This window comes from Neopsephotus bourkii, unplaced genomic scaffold (genome assembly GCF_033783945.1).
Source record: "Neopsephotus bourkii isolate Nb327-2 ecotype Australia unplaced genomic scaffold, CSIRO-AGI_Nbou_v1 NB_196, whole genome shotgun sequence".
In the NCBI taxonomy this organism is placed as follows: Eukaryota; Metazoa; Chordata; class Aves; order Psittaciformes; family Psittacidae; genus Neopsephotus; species Neopsephotus bourkii.
In genome coordinates this window covers 15,497,150-15,511,237 of record NW_026900709.1, presented here as the reverse complement: position 1 = coordinate 15,511,237, position 14,088 = coordinate 15,497,150, and the positions used below count along the sequence as shown (strand labels likewise).

The 14,088-nt window shown below is 36.4% G+C and overlaps 1 protein-coding gene across 5 annotated transcripts in view; it reads right to left on the bottom strand.

The window, feature by feature from the left end:
- Positions 1–14,088, bottom strand: part of FIGN (fidgetin, microtubule severing factor) — a 102,914-nt gene that overhangs the window by 73,947 nt on the left and 14,879 nt on the right. The window contains exon 3 of one of the 5 annotated variants that reach the window (XR_009723989.1): positions 1,608–2,638. The exons of the other annotated variants lie outside the window; for them this stretch is intronic. The gene's annotated coding sequence lies outside the window, so the exon portion shown is untranslated. Of the gene's footprint in view, positions 1–1,607; positions 2,639–14,088 lie in introns of those variants that run through there. 5 annotated transcript variants of the gene reach the window in all.

Here is a 14,088-nt window from a genome sequence, read left to right as displayed (position 1 = left end):
GATACATATACACACACACACACACACACACACAGAGGGATATAAAACCATAGCTATTAAGCCAACTATTCAGTATAACTGTGTGAGCACATACGTCCACACACTCACAAGCAAGCACTCAGTAAGTGCATACAGCACCTGAGCTACAACAAAACAGTGATTGTACGTATGTAAACAGATGAAAATATAAACACACAACTGATGCACATTATATTTTCTATCCTTCCATAAACTTAACTCTCATCCCGAAGAGAAGGCTGGAAAAAAATTATACTTCATGGTTCACTTTGAAGAATGTAAATGAAATTAGGAAAAGATCTGAGTCAAATTGTTTTGCTCATCGATATATCCCACAAAACAATTTAACTGACGTCAAATTCAAATAATTCACCTGACATCACACTGGAGAAGCCAACCATGAACACCTCACAAATTATTATTTTGATCCAATTGTTAGAACAGAATTACAGCAAAAACTGCACTTTCCACAGCTATTAAAGCAGTGACCCTGGCAGAGCATGCTTTTGTGCTGAACTTTTTATATCACCAAGCCTATTAATCAGATGGTAGTTCAAACTGATGCACTTTATATAGTTGACCCTGGTCAGTGCTTTAATTACTTAGTATTAAATGGTAATTAAGACTTCTCACATTTAGGTTTAATCCAAAGAAATTGTGTAAAATCCAGTAATTTAATGAAGAGTTGTGTTCTTTACCGTGCTTCAGCCTGGACACTGAGGATGCAGCAATTTAGTATTGACAAGCACTAAAGGAACAGGTCATTTCACAAGTATAGTGTGGACAAAGGTGAACCGGGCAACTGATGAAATCTGTGGCCAAGGCGAAATAGCAATCTCTAAGCCAAATGGTAATAAAGTCACTGAAATGAAGCAGTGTAGCTTCTGAAGTGAACTATCATAAGGAGGATACAGGCTTCAGGATGGCTTGGCTGAAGTAATTAAAACGTTATTCCTTGAGACCCAATCAACGTGCTTAGTCCTACCTCTGATTTTGTGTGCTATACCTGAAAAGCAAAATTACATGTGTAAACCAGCAAGAAACATCAGCAGTTGTAGATGTTCTGCTAAACAGTCCCACCTCTCAGAAAGTACTTAGTACATCTGCAATAAGTGGGGCACAATAAAGAATCATGCTTTAAAGTTCTCTCCCATATTATCAAATTATACCTCAGTATTTTCTATGAACACACAAGAACCAAGTAGAAACACAGTCAAATGTCACTGTCCAAAATACCCTGCTAAATCAAAGACAATTACTTCCCTCAATAGCTATTAAAGGCAGATAGTTTAATCATTGGGAAGGCAATCTAGTGCATAGGACACCGCAATAGGAGTCTAGAGATGTAGGCTTAACTCGCAGCTCTGCTACTGACCTGCTATATGACCTTGGGCAAGTCTCTTCACATTTCAGCGCCTCTTTGTGTCCCTATTAACCTTTGTGCGTCTCAGCTATTTAGAATGTAACCTCTCTGACGCAGAACAGTCTCTCACTACATGTTTTTACAATACCAGCACAACAAGGTCACCATCTTGGTTGAGACCTCTAAGTGGTACAGTAATCCAAATAAATAAGAACAATATATTCAATTATTCAGAATCCCACTTACATTTATTCAATTTTCCCGTAACATCTGGATAGCTGAGACATCACCACAGATTTGAATGTGCATCCTACATCCTTTTAATTTTCATGTCTTACCTGCTGTTCGTGTAATTGAAATTTTTATTAATTTTCACAAAGCAAGAACACCTAACCCACCACCTAAAACACGAGCAATGGAATAAGCCATTGGTGCCCAAGTTATTCAGATCACATAGGTAATAAATAATCTGTCTGAAAGGAGAAATGAGAAGAACCACCCAGAATAAAGTCTGACCCAGCAAAGACTTAAGCATGCCCTTAAGTTTAAGCCCAAGTAGTCCCACTGAAGCTCTTAAAGTAAGTTTAAATAAGGAATCGAAGCTTTTCAGAGTTTGGCAGATAAACTCTGTAAGAGATTGGAAAAAATCATAGCAAAAACATTGACATAAGCATGTTAATATGCATATTGTGAAACTGCAATATGAGAAGGTTCCTAAAGAAGTGAGCAAAAATTCTGCTTCCTTTAAAAACAGGTAATTAAGTGACAAGTATTTCTTGGTACTAACCATGCTCTCCAGCAAGATCACACCACACTTATGTAGGCAGTTCAAAGGATATTTCCTATACTTGCATTTATTTTATCTATTTCAATTGTTCTTTGAAAGCACTTAGGCACAGGAAAAATTAACAGATGTCTCTGTGACATGTTTCCTTCAAAAACCATTGTTCAATCAAGATATATTCTTCATAAATTTGGACTGTATTTTCAAGAAATACCCAAACTGAGCTTAATGAGGAAAAATAGGCTCCAAGCAGAACCTAGAAATTAATAATAAGAAAAAGTAGGAATTACGCACTATTTTATCTAATTTATTTAGCTAGAAGCTTAAATGCAATAAGCATCAAAATATCATAAAGACTTGGTTACTTAAACAAGTTTGCACAGGGGAAATCACATTGACAGAAATCATTCTTCTTTTCTTGTTTCAGATACTTGAGTATGCTCACCTTCAGTTCATGCTTTTTAATTCTGACTCTTTGGAAACAAAAACAAACACAAAAGAAGAAAACATTAAACACTCCATGTTGGAAATTGTTACAAAAGCAGGAGTAGCAGAAAAGAATTGTAATTAAAAATGTACTGACCAACAAAGGAAATGTTGAACAATAATTGTCAGTGCAACTTTTGCAAATCAGCTAAAAATCCTACCTGAAGAAAGGGCTGAAGCCTATGCAGATATTGATATGTCAATAACATGCCATGAATGACAGTAGAATAATAAGCATCACTAAAAATAAAAAAAGAGAGAAAAAGAAAAACCCACATGTGACTTAATAGCTGCCCTTTGAAGAAAACTGAAAGCTCTAGGAAAAATAGAAAGTCTGCTGTCTTCCCTAGTCTCATAAATTTTTACTATCCAAACTCAAGCTTGGGGTACAATATTATTTTTCACATAGGAAATCTTGCTTTTAAGTACGGCACGAAGGTAGAATGAGACCATGGTAAATCTCTTGTGGTTGGAATGTGCACAACTTATTACCACTGTGAAGAGATTATTATCTGAAAAAAATATTACATAAACTATTAGTCTTGAACATATAAAATTTGTAGCAATCATAAATACCAGTGAAAAACAAGAAAGAGCACAGCAAGAACTCATGTAATAAAAGAAGTGTCCTTAAAGATCTTTTATTCTCCTGGGAATTTAAATGTAGTGAAAATTTGGAAGATGCAGCTTCTTTAGGAAGGAGCTCAGTTACCATAACTGATACACATTGCCAGCCTTAGAATTCTAATTGTGTTTAATACAGTTTCATGTTGCATCAAAGTACAAAATCAATACCATTTGTCCAGCAAACAGGAAAAATGGAATCTATAAACTGTTCTTATTGAGTAATTAAACACCTATTATTGCCATGAGTGGTGAAACAATGAATTTGATAAGACAATTTTTTGCTAGAAAACACTGCAGTGATTAATACCTCCCTACGTATTAAATAAAAATGACTGCCTTTTGTGCGGTACTGCTGGCAGAAGAACAGGAATGAGAGAAGTAGTTGCCAGTGCCACAATAACAGGCTAACCTTGAACTGAACTCCTTTCCTCAAGAAATTAAATGCTGTAGCAGGACTTTAAATCCCTCCACTTAGAGCTCATTTGTGTTTCACGTAACCTGCAGTTCCTGAAGAGAACTCATTATCTTCAAAAGGAGAATCATTTTATAATTTCTTTACAAATGTGTATATTGTTTCTACAGAAAGTATTTCATATCAGAAAAAGGGATAAGAGTATTAACAGGGTAAGCAAGGCAAAAAGGCTCGTATCATTAAGACACCATTTCTGCTTCCTGGGAATTCAAACGCTAGCTACAGTGGTATGGAAAAACGAATGAGAATGAGGTTAAAGAAAATGTACCTTTACAGCAAAATTTTAATCTGTTAGATTGATGCTAAACTGCCTTGGTCTTTCTGCTGCTATATGCTGTATTTCTATGTATAGACCCCCTCCCCCAATGCCCCTCCTGTAGCTTTGGCTTCCTATTTTTCTTTTCACTTAGAATGATGCACTAGGAACAACTATAGAGTACAAAAGATGAATCTATGGATGTGACACTTGTAAAGGGTAACCCTATTTCACAAGTGAGATGGGACAAAAAAGAAAGAAAAAAGGCCACAGAAGCAATAACTGCTCACTGAATTACCATTAAATTGTAAGATTTACAATCCAATGTACAGTAAGTGCATATCTAATGGAGTTTGTCCTCTAAAAGAATATAAAGTAGATCTTTGCAGCATAAGATGTATGCAGGTTATTTTTTTTTATTTATTTTTTTGCATTCTTTTTTAAATTGGGACACACAGAAAACAGATGTGCACATAAATTCCAGAATTTTTATACATATTAAAACTAAGCCAAAGGCAACATTAAAATATGATAAATGTAGTCTGATTAGTAGGATCTGGCTTTGTATTTTCAAAACATGCTCACATTCTACAAAGAGAGATAAAAGATGACTAACATGGCCAGTCAATACTGCTTTCACAGATATCTTTGGTAAAAGGAGATCACATATTATAAATTCAGTTTATTGCTCTGATCTACTGGAATTCAATGAAATGACTGAAATGACTTTCTGTAGGGAGCAGCAAAGCAGCTGCTGACCATTTCCAGTGTCCTCGAAACAAAATATCTGGATAGGAGTTTCAGATCACTTTGTTATTGCCTTAAATAACCTACAGTATTTTTTTTCATATAATGGGTGCAATGAATAAGGCTTCTGCACAATACTACTGTTCGTAAATATTTTTGCCACTAATTTCACTGGTCTTATTCAAATGAGCATAACTGTTGAGTGATTTAAGTTTAGAAATCAGCAAGGTATGTCAATTATTTACATAGCAGCAAACTTTTACATGAAATACCAGGCATATTCCTATTATGCTATGTTACCAGGGTATAAATAATTACCTGTTTTACAGGATGACTCTGGAAAATTCAAGACTAATAAAACCCCAAACTGTCACATAGACAAAGGACCTTTTGGGTGGGTAAGACATTCAAATAGCAACAAGGCAGACTTTGCTCTGCATTCTTAATTTGATTAAAGTTTTATTTCCTTAGCTAAACCTCAAGCTTCCATGTTTTCACATTTCCACAAATGGCATTAAAACTTTAACTTTCCTACCTAGGCAAAGGAACTTTGCCTACTACACAAATTTTCCCATTATCTGGCTTTTATTTCAGAGGATTAAAAAGCAATGCACAAGATCAGCAACGATAGCCTTGTTCTCTCCAACCTTAGTGAATCAAGTTCACTGGAGGTGAAGCAGTGGAATTATCAGTACAAGTGTCTGTGTCATCAAAGCTTTCTGAGAGGTAGTGTATGGAAATGCCTAAACAAACAGAAGCGTAAAAGCTGTCTGTATAGGAAAGGGCTCTTCCAAGGCTATTCATTAAAACAATTCCAATTGCAGCTTCATGATGCAGCATTATATTATGTGAGAAATATAAAATCTTGACATTTTTCTAAATGTGAATGGGTTAAAGAACCTCTCCACGCTACAGTGAGCCTGAGAATTTCCAGCAGCTGATGAAGACCAGTTGACCACCTGATACTTTTTCAGCAGGGTGATAAAATTAAAGGATTGCTTTGATTTGCTTGAAGGATTACTTTCTATAGTTAATTGTTTAAAGTGCACAGTCTTACAAAAGGGAAAAATATCAAGAAGGTTAATGTAGAGTGAGCTAATTGCAAGCTGATTACATTGTGCAAAGCGAGAGATATTACTTGTGTTACATACCATCACAAGGACTAGCCTATTCCACCCTGCTGCTGCAGCAAACAAGCTGATTTGCTAACAAAGTGGTCAGCTCGGGCATTTGCACAGCATCTCGGTAGGTCCACAGGCGACTGCTTCCCATGCAGAGAATCTCAAGCTCCATTTTCCAATCTGATTACACGGCTCCTTATTCCAGCAGCCTTAAACCTTCATGGCAGTTTACCAACATTTTCATCACTTTTTCTTTTACAAAGCAAAAGAACTGATAAGCTCTCAGGTACCCGGGATTTCATAGTCGATGGCTGGCAGGCAGCCAGCTTCCCTCACAGCACAACTGTTTTGTGCCACAATGCAAAAAGCACACTGAATTTAACAGATAGCACAAAACTATTAGAATTCTGCAGTACGTACAAGCAAGCAGCATGTTTCTGTCTTTGCAGATGTAGACAGTTCTGTTTAGGCGCATTTATAACATGCCTACACCTGAAAAGACAAGTTAAAAAAAAAAAGAAAAAAGAAAAAAAGAAAAAAGAAACACCAGAACAAATGAAGACAGAGTACTGTCACTAAGTCAATTGCACTACACTGTGTACCCAAGTTACTCCACTGCAGTGCTGCCAAGTTACCAGGCATTAGAGACAATACCAATAATTTTTTATGAAAAAATAAAAAAAAGGTAAATAAATCTTCACATTACACAAAAGTATTTGACATAAACTGAAATTTTATTTTAACATTGAAACAAATGCAAGGAAAAAAAAAGAAAAAAAGAGACATTATTGTCTTTTTTTGGCATGCTAAATGCTTATATAAAGCATGAAAATAGCCTCAAGTTATACCTTGGTTTACTTGTTCTCTGGCTCAGAAATACCACTTCAATAATGGCACAACAAAAATACATGTATCATCTTTACAAAATGCTTATTCTGTTGTATCTCATGTACTGTCTAAAAAAACGAGGAACACAGGAAGAATTATAAATATATATGTAAATTTTATATACATATATATATAAAGAAAATAACAGAATGCAGAATGAGAGTTCTAGAAAGAGACTGTCCTACAAATCTTACAAAATCCAGTTATAAGCAAGAGAGAAGGAAACTTCTTATTTTCAGTTAAAGACAACAACATTAATATCAAAACAACAAGTTTTTACTTATTACTCACACTCCCATTGAAATAAACTGGTTATCCATGTATTATATGCACAATGCCCAAAACAGCCTATAACATGAAGTTAATAGTGTAGAAAACAATTCCCCCATGTCCCCCCAAGCAAAATCTTTGTTTTGGGGGTTTTTTGTTGTGGTTTTTTTTTAGATCAAAAGGATCAAACTGGAATCTGATGGAATATGACCACTAAGTATTCTTAGAAGAAAAAAATTGCAATTTTGCATATCATCCTTTTTATCATAAGGGAATGGAGGTGGAAATAGGGAGGGTTAAGATAGTAAATTATGGAGGGAGAGGGAAAAAAAAAAGTACAACTAAGCTGGTGCGATGGCTCAGTACACCAGATCACCAGTGCATTGACCCTCTGTATCTCTGAGTCATTAGCTGGAATCCCAGCTCTGCCTTTAGGAGTCGGGATTTGAACTCACACACCAATGTGGTGAAGATTCGGGATGTTGAACGTGCCAGACAGAGGGGTCATTCTTCTCGGTGCGGAGAAGGCCAGAGGCCTCCCAGGAGGGCAGGGTGGGATGAGTGACTGTCGCCCGGTGCAGGCACTGGACATGCTGCTGACTCAGGCAGCGACATTGACAGGCACCGCTGCTTCTCTCCATCACTCCTGGATGGAGTGGGTTTAGGCCACTGGTGCTGGTAGGTACATGCAAAATTCAGGAGGAAATTATCATCCTTACTGGTCTCTGTGTGTGTGCACATGTGTATTTGTACATATACATCTCTGTGTGCAGCTATACAAATGTTTACATGTATTTACAGAGACATACTGAAGCAGGCTAAGCTGGCTTCTCTGCAGCCATACGTAATGCTCAGCACTGCCAAAACATTTCTACATCAATTCTACTCCTTAATACAGCTACAATTTTATATATATTCACATACAGAGACTACATATTTATACCCGATACACACATCATTCACACACATGTAGTGCTGTGTGCAAGTTCCTTTACCTTTAAAATTGTTTGCTAATTTACATGGAAATGTCATCCCTGATAAAATAAAAAGCACATTTTAACCAGCTTCTAATACCATCACATTATTCCCATGAATGATTCCTAGTAAACTATTTATTACAGCTGTAAGAACTGAAAGGGTTTGTTTCTTGCAGATGCAGGTTGAGGGGTTGCCTGTTTCCCCCCCCCCCCTTTTTTTTTTCCCCCATCTATGATTTATTGGGTGGTGAGCAAACCCACTTAAACTATAGTCGTCCGTATGAATCACTAATTTTCATGTTTCTAATTAAAATGTAAACAGTGTAATGAAGACATCAAGTTTTTAGGCAAATGTCTCTTCCAGTGCCACTTGGGGTATGGTAATTACTGAAGCAGATCTATGGATGCTCCTGAATCCTCTACAAGTCCAGATTAAAAGCATTACTGCTAAACCTTGCTTTTTACACCAGGGAATTGTGTTCTCTAACCTATTCCCAGTTTGCTTACAGATGCATATCTGTACAAGCCTTTATAACTAGTCATTAAAAAAAAAAAATCAAAATAGAAATTTATCACATAAATGGAGCAGTTTGGGAGGTGGGGAGAGAAGTCTGATTTCATTTAAAATAAAATTTTATTTCACTTTTATGATTATACGTAACTAGCATAGTAAAAACTGTGCTGAAAACTTACCGTCTTAGTGCTTCTTCAAGAAAAGAAAAATAGATTAGGCATTACTATGGAATTTTTAAAAAAGCATAAATAATATTTCAAGCCTGTATTAAAATTCTTATTGTCCCAAAATGCTTTTTTCACAGACAATTAATTTAAAAATATATTATTCAGAAAAACATTAATAAAAAAAGAAATGTATTCACTGAGAAAAATGCAAATGGTCATTGCAAATACAAAAGGCTAATGTGCAACTGAAAATCTTTTGTCATATTTATTCCAATCTTTATGTCTATATCTGAAATTTGTCAGAATTTATCCTAAAGCAAATGACCTCTCCTACATATACTGAAGGAATATAAGTCCTCTCTTTCTTACAATTGTTAATTGAGCCTGTCTGCTACAGCATCTCTTTCCTCTCCAAATAAGCCAGGATACTTGCTTTACATATTTACTGCCAAGCACTTGAACAGTCCTCTATTTTATTATAATACTGGGGTTTCTCCCCCTCTTCTGTAATTTTTTTTCCTGTACTGCGAGTACTTAAAGCTGCAATCCACAGTGATCTAAAGCCTCTAAAATGCCTAGTACAAGAAGAGGTTTTTCTTACTCCCTTCCTGGGCTCAAAGTCCATATTCTGACTGGCACAGACAATTTTCATATTATTTTTACATAAATGCTAGACAAGCATGTCTGCGTTACTAACCTGGATCATGAAGATGAGAGTGCACAGAACGTACGTGTGCATACGTGCCTGTGCAGGTGCATAAACATTTTAGTGGGTGGTCCACCATTTCAGTTCTATTTTACTAGTAAAGTATTGTACACAAACATGTGAATACTTCTCAGTAGAAATATATATGGAGAATTTCAGATTACATCAAATCATAAAGCATCTTGTCTCTCAAATCACAAATGCCTTAGCAGAATAAAACAAAACACTATTTAGATCCTTCCTTCAAATGTATTGTTTCAGCAAAACTGGATTTAATTAGACAACTAGCATTTTAAAGGCTAGTGCTTTATAACATGGTACTCTTGAAAACGATGTGGGGTTGCAAGTGAAAACACCATTCTCATTCAGCTCTGTGGTAAAAAAAATAAATAAAAAAAATCTAAAATTACACACATGCTAAACATCTTTTTCTTTTCTTTTTTTTATTATGGATTGAGACAATGGGGAAATCTTACGTCTTTGCGACAGTTCCAAGGCCATACTAATCAGGTGTAATTTTTAATGAACACTGGCTGTTTGGTGCTCATTCAAGGTATTTCATTAGGAGGTTATTCATTTAAAATAAATGTTTCAACCATATCAAGCTGTAACCTTTCTTGAAATGTAAATGAATGGTTTAAATGAGAAGATTAATAAAGAAGGGATGTTCCAATTCCAAGCATGGCATGCTATGTATTTTTAAATTTGTCTATGCCAGATGCTGTCAGTCAGAACAAAAAACTGTCCAAGCAGACAATCTGTGCGTCTGAATGTTGATCATGTTGGAAAGTAAAGGGGGAGGGGGGAGAGAGTGTGTCAAGGATTCATGGTCCTTCATCTTTGCAGTAGAGCAAACACGTCTCTCAGTATAACGACAGACAGCTGCTTCCACTTTCTAATGTGCCCTAACTTAGATCACTGAAAGAATTGTCAGCACTCAGAGAAACACACAAAGATAACACAGCCAGCTGCCATGAAGGGGGAAACAGCACAGCTCAGAAGAAATGGGATTTGTTCCATTTGCATGATGCTGGCTCCCTTGGGCCCCTTTCTTTCAAATCCAAAGCACAAAAGACAACACTTAACATATTTGCTTAAAGATGACAACCTCATGTTGATTTCATTTGGATGTAACAGTGTCAGGATTACAGATATAAGAATATATTATATCTGTAACAGAGACTGACAAATGTATCCATCAGTGAAACTGTCTGATTCATCTGCTTATACAGCCATTTTCCCATCCCAAGGGTGCCATCTAAGTAGTAACTTTAGAAGACTGAAGGTCTAATTTTATTACACCACATTTCAACCTACTAAACAATATTATTTCTAAAATAGATCATTTTTATTGGAAGTCTCCCTGATGAAAAATCCAGTAGACACCGGAGAATTTATGAACTGTATGGGTCCTTTGAACTCAATATACTGCCCATTTTAAGCAACTTTCTTTATACACGATCAAAACCTAAGCTTAAATAACTGAGATTGTGTTAAAAACATAGACGATAATCGTATTTATTTTAATACTACATCATAGTCTGTCGCTATTTGAATATCTGCTGTTTGGCAGTTTATCACTACTAAGAGTGCTTCTTGTTACAGATCTGCATCAACAAAAGAGTTTCTTCAATAGGAACTCTATGAATAATTATTGTTCTTCAATATACTCTGACCACCACTACGCAATCTAATTTTTGGTTGAGGCTTTCACTGGGCACTCCAAAAGTCACATGAAAGTGGCTGAAAGCTGAACATGCTACACACCGCATTTCAGAATCAGAAAACCAAAGTAAAGGGTGCATATTTGCAAAATCACTTCTGCACTGTTTTATGGACCAGTCTCTTCTACAATTGAATGAAATAATTAGGCAGTGGTTAGACTCCTAATTTCAAATGCATTACACTGAACTCTCTGATGGCAGAATTATCCCCACCAAAATCCCACCACCACCAAGTGACTCTGCATAATGCTCCCTACGTGAACTGTTTTGTCTAGAGGAACTCGAAACTGCTTGTTGCTATCTGCTGCCACCAAGTACTGCACTGTAATTCACTAGATTGAAGTTGTTTTGTAAAATGGAGTTAACTGCTGTACGTGGAATTTCAGCACAGCAGATGGTTACCAATCATTATTCTCAATTTGTTTAGTTTCAAGCGATGGGCTGGTTTGGAGGAGCAGCGAGGACGACAGGAATGGGGAGAGGAGCAAGGTTAGATGCACTGGCTTGCAATGCAAGTAGTGCTAGATGGCACAGCATTAAAAGGAGAAAGAAAAAAAAGGTCTCTGAATTGCAGCAAAGGAAAAAAATGTACAATATCAGGTTTTATACATATATATATATAAAAGAATAGAATAAGACATTTAAAAGGGAGCATTTACTGATCAATCATTCTCTGTTCAAGAGTTACCTTACATTTTAAATATTGGAAATGGATTTTAAAGTTTCTAAAGGTAAATTGTCTCTATTCACATTTTTCATCATTCAAGTTTAAATCATGTCCTACTATAAGTGGTTCAGTTGTTGAACTGGAAATGGAAAAGGAACCATTTATGGACAAGCGCACATGAACAGAATTAAGCTGTAAATATCTGGGCAGGGCCATTATTGTAGTCCAGAAACATCTGGGGCTAAAGCCCAGGCTAGGCCCCACTCCTTCTGTGTTCAGGTAATTGCTTAGAAGATTTATAACTTACGGTTTCTATTAAAAATGGTTTAAAGAGAAATTTGGAGCCTGAATTCTAAAATGAAGATGGCTCTGCTCTTGCTTTCATTTGTTCAGGAGGAAAAAAAAAAAAAATCTTTTGCCATTTTTCTCGCCTCTCCTATATTTAAGAACTACAGTGTTTCACCACAAGGACAAAATCCACTGTTCTTCCAAATTCAGACCAAAACTATGACACATACCCTTCCAGCAACAAAATTTGGAGACCGTTAACTCAGCTTACATTTGAGTTGCTCAGTGCTTTAATACTTCCCCTCAAAATTATTATTTTCCCCACACAACTACTTAAAAAAAACCCAAACCAACTATTGATACATTCACGGCATATACACTTGTCCCTGTTATTTTGATCCACTTGAGACCTAGCTAGCTTTGCCTGCCACCATGATGCCACAGATGATGGCCCTCCAGTGAGGGGACTACAGGCACTATGCCCTTTAAAGGGATGTTTCCAGCTCCAGGACTTGCTTTCCCCCACTCACTTTAAAAAACAGCCTGATTTTTTTGGCTTTCAGCACAAGCCGTAAAAGCCACCCATTTGTCAGGGTGGAAAACAAGGGTGGAACATATTGGGGTTTGGAGGATAACAATAAGGGATATGCTTGGATGACACCATCCTTTACTGGCAGTTAGGAAAAAAGGGTTACTCTCTCTCAAGCAGAAAAGCAGGGACAGTCTCTGACTGTAAACAACTCTATCATCAACAAACTTGGTTATTTAATACTGACCACATATCCTAACTATATATCCAACCCTATTCCATGACAGCTAAAGCTGAATACCCCTAACCCTGCAGAAATTAGGTTTGCAAAGGGGTTAACCATGCTGCCCTCCAGGTGTTAGACATTCGTTTTTATTGAGGTTTCTGTATGTTGGGCATTTTACAGCACAACTCCAACACACAACACCGAATGAAGGAACAAGTTTGCAACCTGGGTGTATGCCAAGGTTGAAGTGACACACTAGTGACTGTCTCAGCCCCTTGGGGAAAAAGTGGATTAGATGAATCACAAACCAATGTCACCATTATTTCTGCAGTAAGTTAACTACCTGTTAGCCACAAGTGATCAAGACAAAAAGTACGGCCTAGCACTTTCAGGGAAGTCCCCATCCCTAAACTCCATAAACTGTAACTACCCTTAAGCCAACAAAGACATTCTGACATTTTGAAACAATGGAAAACTTTGCATATGGCATTGCATGAACCTAAGAACATAGTAAATAAATCTTGCAAACTGTTCATAGCTTATTGTCAACCTCCCCCAACAAAATCTGGTCTAGTATCACAATAAAGAAGACACCATACACTTCCTATACCAAAAGCATTTTTATTATTTTTTTTAATTATTTTTAAAGAACTGGTTAGAAAACTAAGTGGGAATTGAGCATAGGTCTCCCAATTATATGTCAGGTGACCTACAAAATAAACAAAACTAATCCCTTTAACTTTTGCTGGATTCTCTTTCAATTTTTCTTCATGTTGTACTGAAAAGTAGGAACTCAACAATGCAGTTAAGCTTCATGACTCAGGACTGAATGTGTAGCTAAAAATGCTGAATTCATGAAATTAACAAGCAGAGTTTGCCCAGAGTAACAGGCCTATCTGTTACTACAGGGAGGACTTACAGAAGTCATCAGCAGGAGATACTTTTTCTCCTATTTCAATTCAAACTGGAAAAATAATATTTAAAAATGCTCAAGCAGAAAGTGCCCAAGTTGAACCAGTATATTTTTAGGAAAACTTGTGTACTTGGTTAATGACACTGTGAGACAAAATGTTCTTAAATATATCTTTTTACCTAACCATACTCATGTTCTTAGAACACAACTAAACTATGGATTGCAGCATGTCTTAATTTATAGTACCAAATCCAAGAATACTTGCGCTTTTGTTCTGCATCAATAGATCTAAGGAAAATTTGAATCAGACAATCAGATTTATTAGGATTATTGGAAACCTACTGA